The sequence below is a fragment of the Panthera leo genome, chromosome B3 (assembly GCF_018350215.1).
Source record: "Panthera leo isolate Ple1 chromosome B3, P.leo_Ple1_pat1.1, whole genome shotgun sequence".
Lineage (NCBI taxonomy): Eukaryota > Metazoa > Chordata > Mammalia > Carnivora > Felidae > Panthera > Panthera leo.
This window is the reverse complement of record NC_056684.1, coordinates 117,089,704-117,101,360: the sequence shown is the minus strand read 5'-3', so window position 1 is coordinate 117,101,360 and position 11,657 is coordinate 117,089,704. Positions and strand designations below refer to the sequence as shown.

Here is an 11,657-nt window from a genome sequence, read left to right as displayed (position 1 = left end):
CCCCCCCCCCCCCACTCGTGCTTACGTGCTCTCTCTCTCAAAAAAAAAAAAAAAGCATTAATCCTTGTGATGGATGTCACCTTGCTGACACTAAATTGTCACTTTTGTGCTTCTTAGGTTAAACCATATGCAGTTGCTGTTTTTGTAGGTCATGAATGACAGTGGCAGAAAGAGTAATTTACATGGTACATTTTTGTTAATTTCAGTCTTCTGACTATGAACAAGGTGGACCCCTCACTGGAGTCTCTATTATTATTCTTGTTATCATTACTACTTTTAAAACAATGTACTAGCTCTTACAGAATCACTTCAAGTGTACCTTGCGATACATGGCTTAAAAACTTAAACAAAAAATAGCGGTTAGTTTCCTCAAAATAAGAGCCATTTTGTATTTTCTGCTGAGTTGTTATGTTCCAAGATGGAACCCAAGGAGGACATCTGTAGCATGATAAGCCAGGTACAATGCCACAGGGCAGGCACCCTGTGATGTCTCAGTTCCCCCATCATTTTTATCTTTCCAAATTACTACAAAACTTGTTTGTACATTCTGCCACGGCTTCATTTAGCAGAAATGTGTCAGTGACCTAATATGCCCTCTTCTGTCCTTTATCATTAGGCGGTGACACTTCAAGTGGTGTGTGACTGATGTACTATGTCTTTTCTGTGATGCCAAATCGATTTATTAACTACTCTAAGAGTCTAAGTTCTCGGTCTAGAAAAATGTCATTCCAGTGCGGACTCTCATGGCAAAAGAGAGGGTTTGCTTTTGCACCTGGTGATAGATTCCAACTAAGTACAACACGAGTCCGAGACCGATGCTGTCAACCAAATGACAGGCAGCTATGGCTTGCAAACATTTAAAGTTAAATGATGTTATTATAGTGTCTGGGTCACGGGCACTGAAATCTCGTGGCAGTACTTTGTCACAAGGCGGCCGTGCACATTCTATATACATGTAATATCGTAAGCGTTGAAAAGATTACCATCAAAATCGAAAACATTTAAAACATCAAAAGACAAAACTGTAAACAGGAGCTGAATTTCCAAGTGCTCAAGTCATCTGAGAACCGACAGGGATCTCTAGATCTTAGTTCAAGTCAGTCTTGTGCCGTCACAACAGAAGGGACCCTCAACCTTTCCTTTAAAGAGTAAGAGTTATTTGTGCATTAATGAGCACGAGTCAGCTTATTAAAACTTGATCAAAACACAGCTGTTTGGGAGCATGCCTTTTGCAGAAAGCAGGAGCCAATTACCCCAATGACTCCACTCCATGGCGTAGAGAGGAAGGCTACCTGAGAGCAGAAAGCAAAGCAAACCCTGAGGTTTCATCGTTGGCTGTTCTCTTTCTCATGTAGGGTCCCTTTCCTACACTGCTCACCTTCCCCGTTTTACGCAGATCCCAATAAACGCGGTAAGAAAGCATGAGTTAAGAAAACAAGATGGTGATGGTGCTCTTGATCTGTTGGGAGGCCATGGGGCGGCCCTGCCATCACAGCAATGAGCCATTTCCCCAGAGCTTCCACCCCACCACAAGGGTGGCAGCCTTGTGCAGAGGGGTTTTCATGCCTCCGCGTCGGAAAGGTCATAGCGTCTGTGTTTCACGCTAGGTCAGATTCTAGAAGGAGGGAATGTTTCCTGACCGAGGGGGCTTTAAAAGAGGGCTATTCCAGCTCAGTGCCCGGAATAACACTGACGTCGTTGGGGTGAAAGTGTCAGTGAAGGAATATGGCGCTCGTTTGAGGGATGGGGAATAGCAGATCCCGAGTCCTAGAGGGAAACAAAGCTTTCCACAGACATCAGCCAATACAGACTCATTACTGCAAGATGGTTCTTTGAACAAGCACACGATCAAAGCCTAAAGAGGGTTTTGGAGAAAACAAAGTAAGCACCCTAACACACAGGCAGCTTGAAGTGATGCTGCATGGGATACGTAGGGGGGGACTCAGATTGCTCCCGAACTATCTGTGATCTGCCACAAGGGTTAAAGATGGTCACCAGTTTTTAAGAGAGAAGGACCTTGGGACTTACCATTAGAACATACAAAACAATATGTCATGACACAATACAAATCCACAAAATTAATTACTAACAATTAGTAACAATGTCGGTGTAACTAAAGAAAATTGTGCAGTTGACCCTTCAACAGCACAGGTTGGTACTACACTGGTCCACTTATATGCAGATTTTTTCCTCAATATATACAGTATAGTAAATGTGATTTATCTTCCTTATGATTTTCTTAACATTTTCTTTTCTCTAGCTTATTTTGTTGTAAGAATATAGTCTGTAATACATATGACATACAAACTATGTGTCAATTGACTGTTTATATTATCGGTAAGGATTTTGGTCAACGGTAGGCTATTAGTAATTGAGCTTTGGGGAGTCAAAGGTCATACGCAGATTCTCAGCTGCGTCGGGGTGGGGGTAAGGAGGTTGGTGTCCCAACCTCTGCATTGTTCAAGGTCGACTGTCTGTAGTTTTCCTTATCAAATGTGGCTTTAGGGATTCTCATGAGTTGTTTTCATCAAGTCTGAATTAATGTTACACGCAGGTCCTGAATAGCAATGCACCACGCCAACTAGGAAATCAAGACTGGATGCCCACGGTGGGCAAATCCAAGAGCCCAGGGCGGGCTGCTGCTCTCCCTGCACCCTTCTTACCAAATACAGCCTGAAGGAGGCTGATTTCCCAGAATCTATTACCTGTAACCAACCTTGATGGGGAGGCTGCCTTGTAAGTCTTGGCCCTGAAGCACACTGACATAATGGCCCACGAACTACAAGGGAAGAACAGAGATGACCAAACACAAAGACAGTACAAAAGTGGAGGCGTTTACTATGGATGGGCCAGGGACACCCTCCTCCTGCCCCACCCCCAGCCTATATTCCCTTCCTAAATACTTGACCGCCTCTGTGTAGTCCCAGGCCCCGGGACCCTACCCACACACAACAACTGCCTCTGCTGCAACTTCCCAGCACTGAACATGCAGACGGCACCGTGAGTGCTCAGGGGACGATTTGCTAAGGAGCGCTTTCCTTTTCAGTCCGGAACCTTTTGCCCGGGCTCTTGGATAGCATTTCAACACCCCCTTATACTTCCTCCAATTTATTGGCTACCGTGCCATTAGAGTCTGGACTCAGACATCCCCAGCCCCTTGAGGACACCTTGAAAGGAGAGGGCCTCGCTATAATAAGAAAACAGCAGACCTGAGACACGAAGGCGGCACTCTGATTTTCAAAAGAGGCTATGAGGCAGTGACCACAGTCAGAAGTGAGAGCTGCTTACACGTCAGGAAGTGGGAAACGAGATCCCAAGCACGGAAGGGAGCCCCTGGCAGTGGTTCCTTCAGCTAAGGAGGGGGGGGGGCAGGCGCGGAGACCCAGGGTAAGTGGTGAGGTCTGTGCCTCGACTGCCGGGAACGAGCTCGCGTGTGGTGACGTGAGGCTGCATGGGTAACAGGTGGCAGCCATTGCCACACGTGTACACGTTTGCGTGGGTGTGCACGTACAAACACTGCCTGCGTCATTCCACAACCTGTCTAGGCTCCCGACAACCAGCCTGGGTGGGCAGGTGAGGCTCAGGTGACGGCCCGAGGTGACACAAGTCAGTCATCAGTGGGGCCGGCCTCTGAACCCGGCTCTTCTAAAAATGAGTTCTTTACTCCTTGCTTTGTTAAAAATGTCCCTTCGAGAGTTTCAATAGCCTAACAAACGTAAGGGATTACTACCATTGTTTAGTGGCCATTTTGGGTCGGTCTGTTATGCTGCTCAGGGCAGACCAACTGGTCACCTTTTCGGGCAGAAGAAGGGGTGAACCTGTTGTGAAAAGGTCCTTTTCTTTCTCTTTTCCGCGCTGCCTTCCACTGTCCTGGGCGAGGTGCAGGCTCGTGAAGGAGCGGGTTGGGGAAGGCAGGGAGGAACTTGCAGGGGCAAAGCCCAGCCTCTCAGACAGGTGTCCCCCAGCCCTGTCCTCACGTTCTCGCTCCAGTGACCCCCATCTCAAAATGCGGCTGCTTCTGTTTGAAACACCTCTGATTGTCAAGGATTTTTTTTCCCCCCTCTTACACTGGTCTTTAAATCAGTCTCCCTGTAACCTTATCTCGCTTAGCTCTGCCTTCTTCAACTTCTTGTGAATCCCTTTGAGTGTTTCTCTTCTCCGGGGGCCCCACTTTCTTGCGTGTTCCTTCATGCTGACGAAGGAGCCAGCCTCATCACCTTGTGAGTCACTCTCCCAGTGAGAAACTGAGATTTGTCATCGTTCTCTGAGAGTGGGTGCCTTCCCTTGTGGATAGCACTTCCGGTATGCTCTCGCCGTGTCACGTCTCCGAAGTTAGACACTATACTTCCACCTGTGGCAGTGACGGCATGGGCAGCCCTGTCATTGAGCCTTCACTTTGGCCCTTTTTTAGTACAGGACAGACAAATTGGCTCTACAAACCGTACAATTCTACTCCATCACATTTCATTTCATTTGGTCCATCAGTTGAGAACTTTTTCTTTTTAAAGTTTATTTATTTAAATTCAGTGTGTGTGTGTGTGTGTGTGTGTGTGTGAGCAGGGGAGGGACAGAGAGAGAGAGGGAGAGAGAGAGAATCCCAAGCAGGTTCCATGCTGTCAGCACAGAGCCTGAGGCGGAGTTCGAATTCACAAACCATGAGATTGTGACCTGAACCAAAACCAAGAGCTGGACACTTATTCTGACTGAGCCACTCAGGCGCCTCAAGATCTTTTAAAATGCTTTCATTTGGCCTTTTTTGCCATGCTCGCTGTGTGGGGGCCACACAGAGCATCCCAAGGCATGTGATGTCTCTGCATTCCTGGGGACAGCTCACACAGTATGCTGTTGGCAGTAGAGGGAAAGATGGCCTCAGAATTTCCCTCAGGGGTGAAGGGGCATTCACAGGAGGCTGGAATCTCAAGTTCAGAGGCAGCACTAGTCCAAGAGAGAAGGACCAGCCCGGCTCCGTTTCCCTCCAGAGGATATCAGACAAACTTCATCAAACACCTTCCCTCAAGCTTCTGTCAGTATTTTTCCATCCATCCAGAATTTCTGCCCCTCCCATGGCATTGCACCCTGAGGCGTCTTAAGGGAGTTGCTCAGAATAGCGTTTCATTCCCAGGTTTGAATCAGTCATAACTTTGATAGGAACACACCTCCTGTCTTCATTCAAGTCCTTCACCAAAACTTGAACAGGAGTGGGCCACCGAGGGTCCCGTGCTCTCTCTCCTCTGTGCTATGTCAGCATCACTGCCGATTAACACTCACTGTGTAGAACTGTTTGGCCAGGGGGTAAATGCAACCTTACTCTACACCAGTATTACCCCAGCAGTATTCCCACCCCAAGTGTGAGAGGTGCCATCAAATATCTTCCAGAAGTTAAGGTACCCAAGACCTTTAACGTTCCTTTTAATTGCAGTAAGTTTATTATCTATTCAATAATTATCAATTCAATAATGTATTATCTTGACCCTTTCTGGAACTGGAACATAATTTTTTCCCAACATTCTCAGATACAATTCACATAGGCCCACAGGCTGAACTGCTTTAAAGTAATTTAGTACTTGGTTTACTGTCTTGACTCTTTGGTGTCAGTCCTGTTTGCTTATTTCTCTCCAGTTAGACCACGGTCTTTGAGAGGAAGGATAAACATGGAGAAGGTGCTGAATTCATCTGCTTACTTACTGTCAAGTACTGTAATAACTCAACTTCTTTAAGTAGTGAGTAGTTCTGTCCCCTCTTTGTCCTTTCTTGCTGAACATCTTGTTTCAGCAAGATGTCTTGGGACGTCTTGTTTGTCCCTCAAGAAACACCACCCCAGACAGGCTGTCCTGGATGGACGGGATCAGTGGGTCCCTTTGCCCTCTGGCTTCCATTGGGTTCAGCCAATCCGAGGTAGCAGCACTCAAGGGAGGAGGGAGAAGAGAAAGACAGTGGGGTCAGCTCACCCTGCGTGATTCCTCGGGTTGGCTGGGGTCCACCACTGAGAGCCACTGCTTCTGTCTTGTGTCCCCTCCCAGTTATTCTCAGGTTCTGACTTGCCCCTTCTTTTGTTACTTTCTGTACTCTACCCATACCTTTAAAAAGTCTTGTTATTAAACTATCTTCAAATATCATCAGTGAGCCCTCTGTTTCCTCTTGAGGCCTTCACTCATCCTTCTCGGGGCTCTCAATCGTTTTTTTGTCACTGTTGACCTCGGGATGTTTCCCAAGACTCCAACCTTTCTCACTGTTAGCCTGTCTGAATATTATTCTTTCAGCTTTGGATACTTTATGTTTTTCTCCTTAGCCTCCTTGCTTTGTTACGTGCATCCTTTCAATACCTAAGCCCTACAGAAATCTTCCTACATGTTTTTTTTTTTAAATATATTTAGATCCTTTCCTTTCTCATTAGAATCACTTGAAAATCCCAAACTGCCACAGAACTGCAAGGTTGGAAGGGACCTCTGAGGCCACCTAGTCCAGCCCTCCCCACTGAGCACCCTCTCGCTCGACAACATCTCACAGACATAAACTCATTTGCGAATTTTGCTCTTTATCTCTGGCAACGCAATAGTTGTGTGATACCCTCACAAGTGGTGAGATGTGTTGCGACAATGGGTCCTGTGAACCTAGCCAGTTCCCAAAGGTCCTCCCTCTGCCGTGAAGCCCTTCAGGAGAACAGGCCAGGGCTGGGAACACTTAGAAGAGACAGAGTAGCAATTATTCTTTAGGAATGGATCCAACATGAAGCAGACAAGGAAAATTTAGTTAACCTACCTCTTCTACCCCTACTCCAGGAAACACATTATGGTGTGATCTTATATCAGAGATTTGCGTTCGTAATGGTATTTCCAAGTAAAGATTAAACATAGGATAGCAAAGGCCGATCATAACTATTCTCTAACTTAGCGACACTTAATAAAATGAACAATTACAATATCAAAATAGTGAAAACCAAATAAAAGCCAAAAAGGGAAAGAGACCTAATAACACCAATGCCACACGTGTGTAAAGCCGCAGTCAAGGACATTCTGCAGGGAGGCAGTGGAGAGAGGCTCAGACTATAACTGCTGCCCTCACCCTAGTCCTTGCTCCTCAAAAGCAAACATGGGAGGAAGCATAATGGGGAAACTTTGCTGGTGAATCTGGAAAGGAGAGACCTTTTTCCTTCTTTTAAAATTTTTTTTTAAAGTTTATTTATTTTGAGAGAGAGAGAGAGAGGCAGAGAGAGAAGGAGAGAGAGAACCCCAAGCAGGCTCTGCACGGCCAGCACAGAACCCGACACAGGGCTTGATCCCACGAACCAAGAGATCATGACCTGAGCCAAAACTGAGAGTTGGAGACTTAACTGACTTGAGCCAGCCAGGCACCTCAGTTTTTCCTTCTTCTAAAGAGGCAGAATGGAGAAGGAGGTGGGGAGAAACGAAGGTAAGAAGTCGAGGATGGGCTGACTTTCACTGATGGAGGTGAATTTAAAGGACCCTCCTATTTTTATAAAGCGTGTTTGGCCATCCCTCTTGCCTGCCAGCCCTCTACTTAGATTAAATATATGCACTGAACGAATTCAATTGTAGAAACAACACGGGGCAATTGTGAGGCTTAGTGAACAGAATCAGCACAATGGCAAAATTGTCATTTATTTTTTTCTCTCTGTTAAAATGCAAGAAGTCATGACAGGTGAGACTTTGGTCTGGTCTGTCTGCAGCTTATAGCCACAGGCCCAGAGCCCTGAAAGTACCTTGCACAAAGCTGACCTTCAGTTAACGTGTGTTGAGTGAAAGAATCAGAATGAACTGAAAAAATTAGGAGGTGGGGGAGAGAAAAAAATGGGAAGATGTTTTAATATTTATTTTTCAGAGCAGGGAGTGGATCGATACTATATAAAACTGAATCATATAGTCAATACAAATATGACTACAATCATTTTCATAATCTCTTTTGTGAAGGCATCTTTAAGGAAATAACGTGTTAGGTGTTAAACATTTACGTGACGTTTGGAATTCCCAGTGTTACTTCAGTTTCTTACTCCTGTGTGTAAGTAAAATTGACCTAAATATATATTTTTTAATTAAATTTTTTAAAATTTTATTTATTGTTGAGAGAGACAGAGTGCAAACAGGGGAGGGGCAGAGAGAGAGAGAGAGAGAGGGAGACACAGAATTGAAGCAGGCTCCAGGCTCTCAGCTGTCAGCACGGAGCCCAACACGGGGCGCGAACCCACAAACCGTGAGATCATGGCCTGAGCCAAAGTCAGGTGTTTAACTGACTGAGCCACCCAGGTGCCCCTGTATTTTTTAATTTTAAAAAGGTGTTAGAGTGTGATCCCCATTTTACAGTTTGTCTGTCTAGACAGCTTCTCTCTCCGACACATATTCTTTGAAAGAATCTAAACTGATGTCCACCTGATATCCCACATGGTTATTTTTGGATGGTGCAATCTGGAAGATTATTTTACTTTTTTTTTTTCTTTGTACTTGTCCATGACTCTTGAATTCTTTGAAATGAGAATGTGTGGTTTTTATAGAAACAATGTTACAATTGTTCTTTAAAATTGTATAAAAATAGCCACCATCTGTCACCATACAACATATTGTGGTGAGCACTGAATAACGTATAGACTTGTCAAATCACTACGTTATTATAGACCTGAAACTAATATAACATGGCAGGTCAATTATACATGAGTTAAAAAAAAAATGGCAGATATTTACATCATAAATGTGAACATCATAAATATTCCCTACCACTAGACATTTTGTAATAACATTAAAAATGTGATTGATACTGAAGATAGTTTTAAATACAGAAGATAATAACAGTAGATATTGGTACATCATGTGATTTGCCACAGACTGAAAGTGTCTGATCATTTGATTTTGTTTCTATTAAAAAATAATTAGTGATAATTATGAGGGAAGACTGTAGGGTGGATGTTGCTCAGCTCATTTACAAAAGTTGTTTTAATCCAATTTGCCATTTCCTTCTCTCTATTGGTTTTCTTTTTAAAGCGGACTGTTACAGAGGCTCCTGGCTCTATTCTAGGCTGAGCATGTGACCATATGCCAGTGAAGATGGTTTCATTTTTAGGAGACCTATTATTGGCTATTAAGGCTCTCCTGAAATTGCTAGAATCATTCCGAAATGCATTCCGTGGAACAACATATTCCTAGACTCACCTACTTTCTGTTTCTCATGCTGTGGACAAGGTAAGCTAAGGCAGACCTTTGGGAAGCACATGTTTGTCCACACGCTTCAGGAGTTTGAGTGAATGAGTTACCCATCTCGTTGTCTTCTCTAAATAACATTTTCAGAAACACATTCTCAGAGAATGCAATTTCAATTTAGGTTCCTTAGTCTCATCGGGGGATACCGTAGGATACCCAGTGGAAAGTGCCCGAGTTGAAGAGTGAGGACACCGGGGTCCCATCCTAGGGCGCAGTCAACTTCTCCGTGGCTGAGCTTCACTACCTAGAAACAGGAGAGTTAGGCTAGATCCCTGGTTCTCAACCCTGGCTCCACACCAGCATCACCTTGGGGCCTCTACAAACTAGCGATGCCCCGTCCTCACCCCAAGCTGTGGGGGACTTGGATCTGGCCAGACTGTAAAGCTTTGCAGGTGATTCCACGGCACAGCCAATCTGAAGGACCGCTGAGCTACGTGATGTCACAAATAAGACAGAATGTCTCATTATAGGCACAGGCCTGGTTCCCCAACACTGGCAAAAGTGGGGGGCCAAACTGTATCAGACCCTCTTGTGCATGGCTCCGAGATCCACCGGTAGGAGGAGACAGAAAAACATCCTATGTAAGCAGACATACCAGAGATGTAATGACATCAGACTCTTCGTTCCACTGACATGCCATGCAGGGGTCAGCACTGTCTTTGGAAGCCTGCCACTCTTTACCTGAGTTGGCCATTAAGAGAGCCTCCTTTCCCTCCACTTGTCCTACTTGTGACGGTGGAGGTTTGCATCACTGCCAAAGGGACTTGTAATGTTATTAGCCGCTGCTTCCCTCCCTTCGCCTGTTGGCAGCTCATCCGGGAATTCCAAACCTGCCCCCAGTGCAACTTCCTGCACAGTGGAGAGGTTATGTCTCTGAAAGTGCACACTGACCAGGGAGACCTGGGTGGGAGCAGCCAGAGAGGAATGTGGAAGGCTTTGCACACCCATTGCCTACACCGTGTCCAGGCTGCCTGGGTAGCTTTGTAAAGCGTCAACTTGGCTAGGCTGAACCCCCTTCCCCAGGTTCCCTTTCCCCACTGTTTCCGGTGAGGGTGGGCCACCAGGGACATTCCTTGTGGGAATGGAGAGAGGAAGTGAGCACAACTCACGCCATGTCCCTTATCGGAGGGCTCCCTCCTTGGGGCAGGGCAGCAGCCAGACCTGCGACTGTCCCACCTCTCCCTGGATTTTCCTTCAGCTTCTCTGACTCCTGGGTGCGTGTTGGCCTCTGTGATGAGGGAGCCAGCACGTGCTGCAGGACTACATCCTCAAGGGAGGCGGTGAGAATTGACATGGGTCTCAGTCAATCCTCACGGGTTCCCGCGTGGGTGTGGTTCCTGACTTGTGCTCCCTCTCCTTACTTTACATCATCTTCCATTGCTGGCTGCCTGTCCTCCGGACTCTGAGCTTCCACATCGGAGGATCAGAGGTTAGGACGACAGCCTTACAGAGGCTACACAACCAACGACTACAATTGCATAACGTCCAGCCCCTGTAACAAATACATACATTCATACCTATACTTGTAATGACATTCCTTACACCAACCTGTCTGTCCTACTTCAGCTCAAGGTCAGCCTACTCAAATTCTGTGCTGATCTCTTACATCACTGTGCACCTCTCTTTTGAGTGTCCCCATTCATGCCTGTTCATTCTTGCCTAACATTTGTGTCCTCCATCGGATTCTAAGCTCCAGGGGGGCAGAGAGGGCTGTCGGTTTTCGCTTTCCATTGTATTTTCCCTGTACCCGGTACCTTGCTTGGCACACAACTAACCTTTCTTCTTGGCACAAGAAATATGGGTGGGATAAATGAATAAATAAAAGATGCTAGACAGATGAAGGAGAGGAAGGAGGAGGAGCAAGGAATCACCGAGGGGATAAAGTGTGAGGTTCAGCCAAGGCTTGGAGCCCAGCCAGGCTCGGAGGTCCGTCGAGGCCAATCACTGTGCGGGGGGAGCCGATCCCGACAGCACGCAGTTAGGTGCCGCGTTTCTCTCCAACAAGAGATTAGGAATTGCTTACTCGTATAAGATGAATGCTTGTGAACTAGACAGATTTCCCTTTTTCACGGCCAATTTTTGCTAATGATTTTTCAAAGTCATGACAGCTGATACTCTTAACTATTGAAGCAATCACAATACAGTGTTCAACTTTTTTTTTTTTGAAGTTTGAATTTCTTGAAAGTAAAAGTGGAATTTGGAAATGTATCATTCCCTTCAGAATAAATTAGTGAGTGTCTGTGGAAGAAAAAAAAAAAAACAATTAACACATTCATGGATTGTGGGTAAGTTTTTACCGTTCTTTCCAACAGCAATTTATGTAAGGAAAGCTTTCTGCCCTGATTTGAGTGGATTTATCCCTGTGTTTGCATTTGCCAACGTGTTTGAATTTCACAATTTCTGCTTCCAGCCTAGCACAACACCCCCTTTAACTCTGGACACAACCCTGGA

The 11,657-nt window shown here is 45.6% G+C and overlaps 1 protein-coding gene across 1 annotated transcript in view; it reads right to left on the bottom strand.

Moving 5' to 3' along the window:
- RGS6 (regulator of G protein signaling 6) overlaps nucleotides 1-11,657 on the bottom strand; it is a 595,776-nt gene that overhangs the window by 131,865 nt on the left and 452,254 nt on the right. The window lies entirely within an intron of this gene.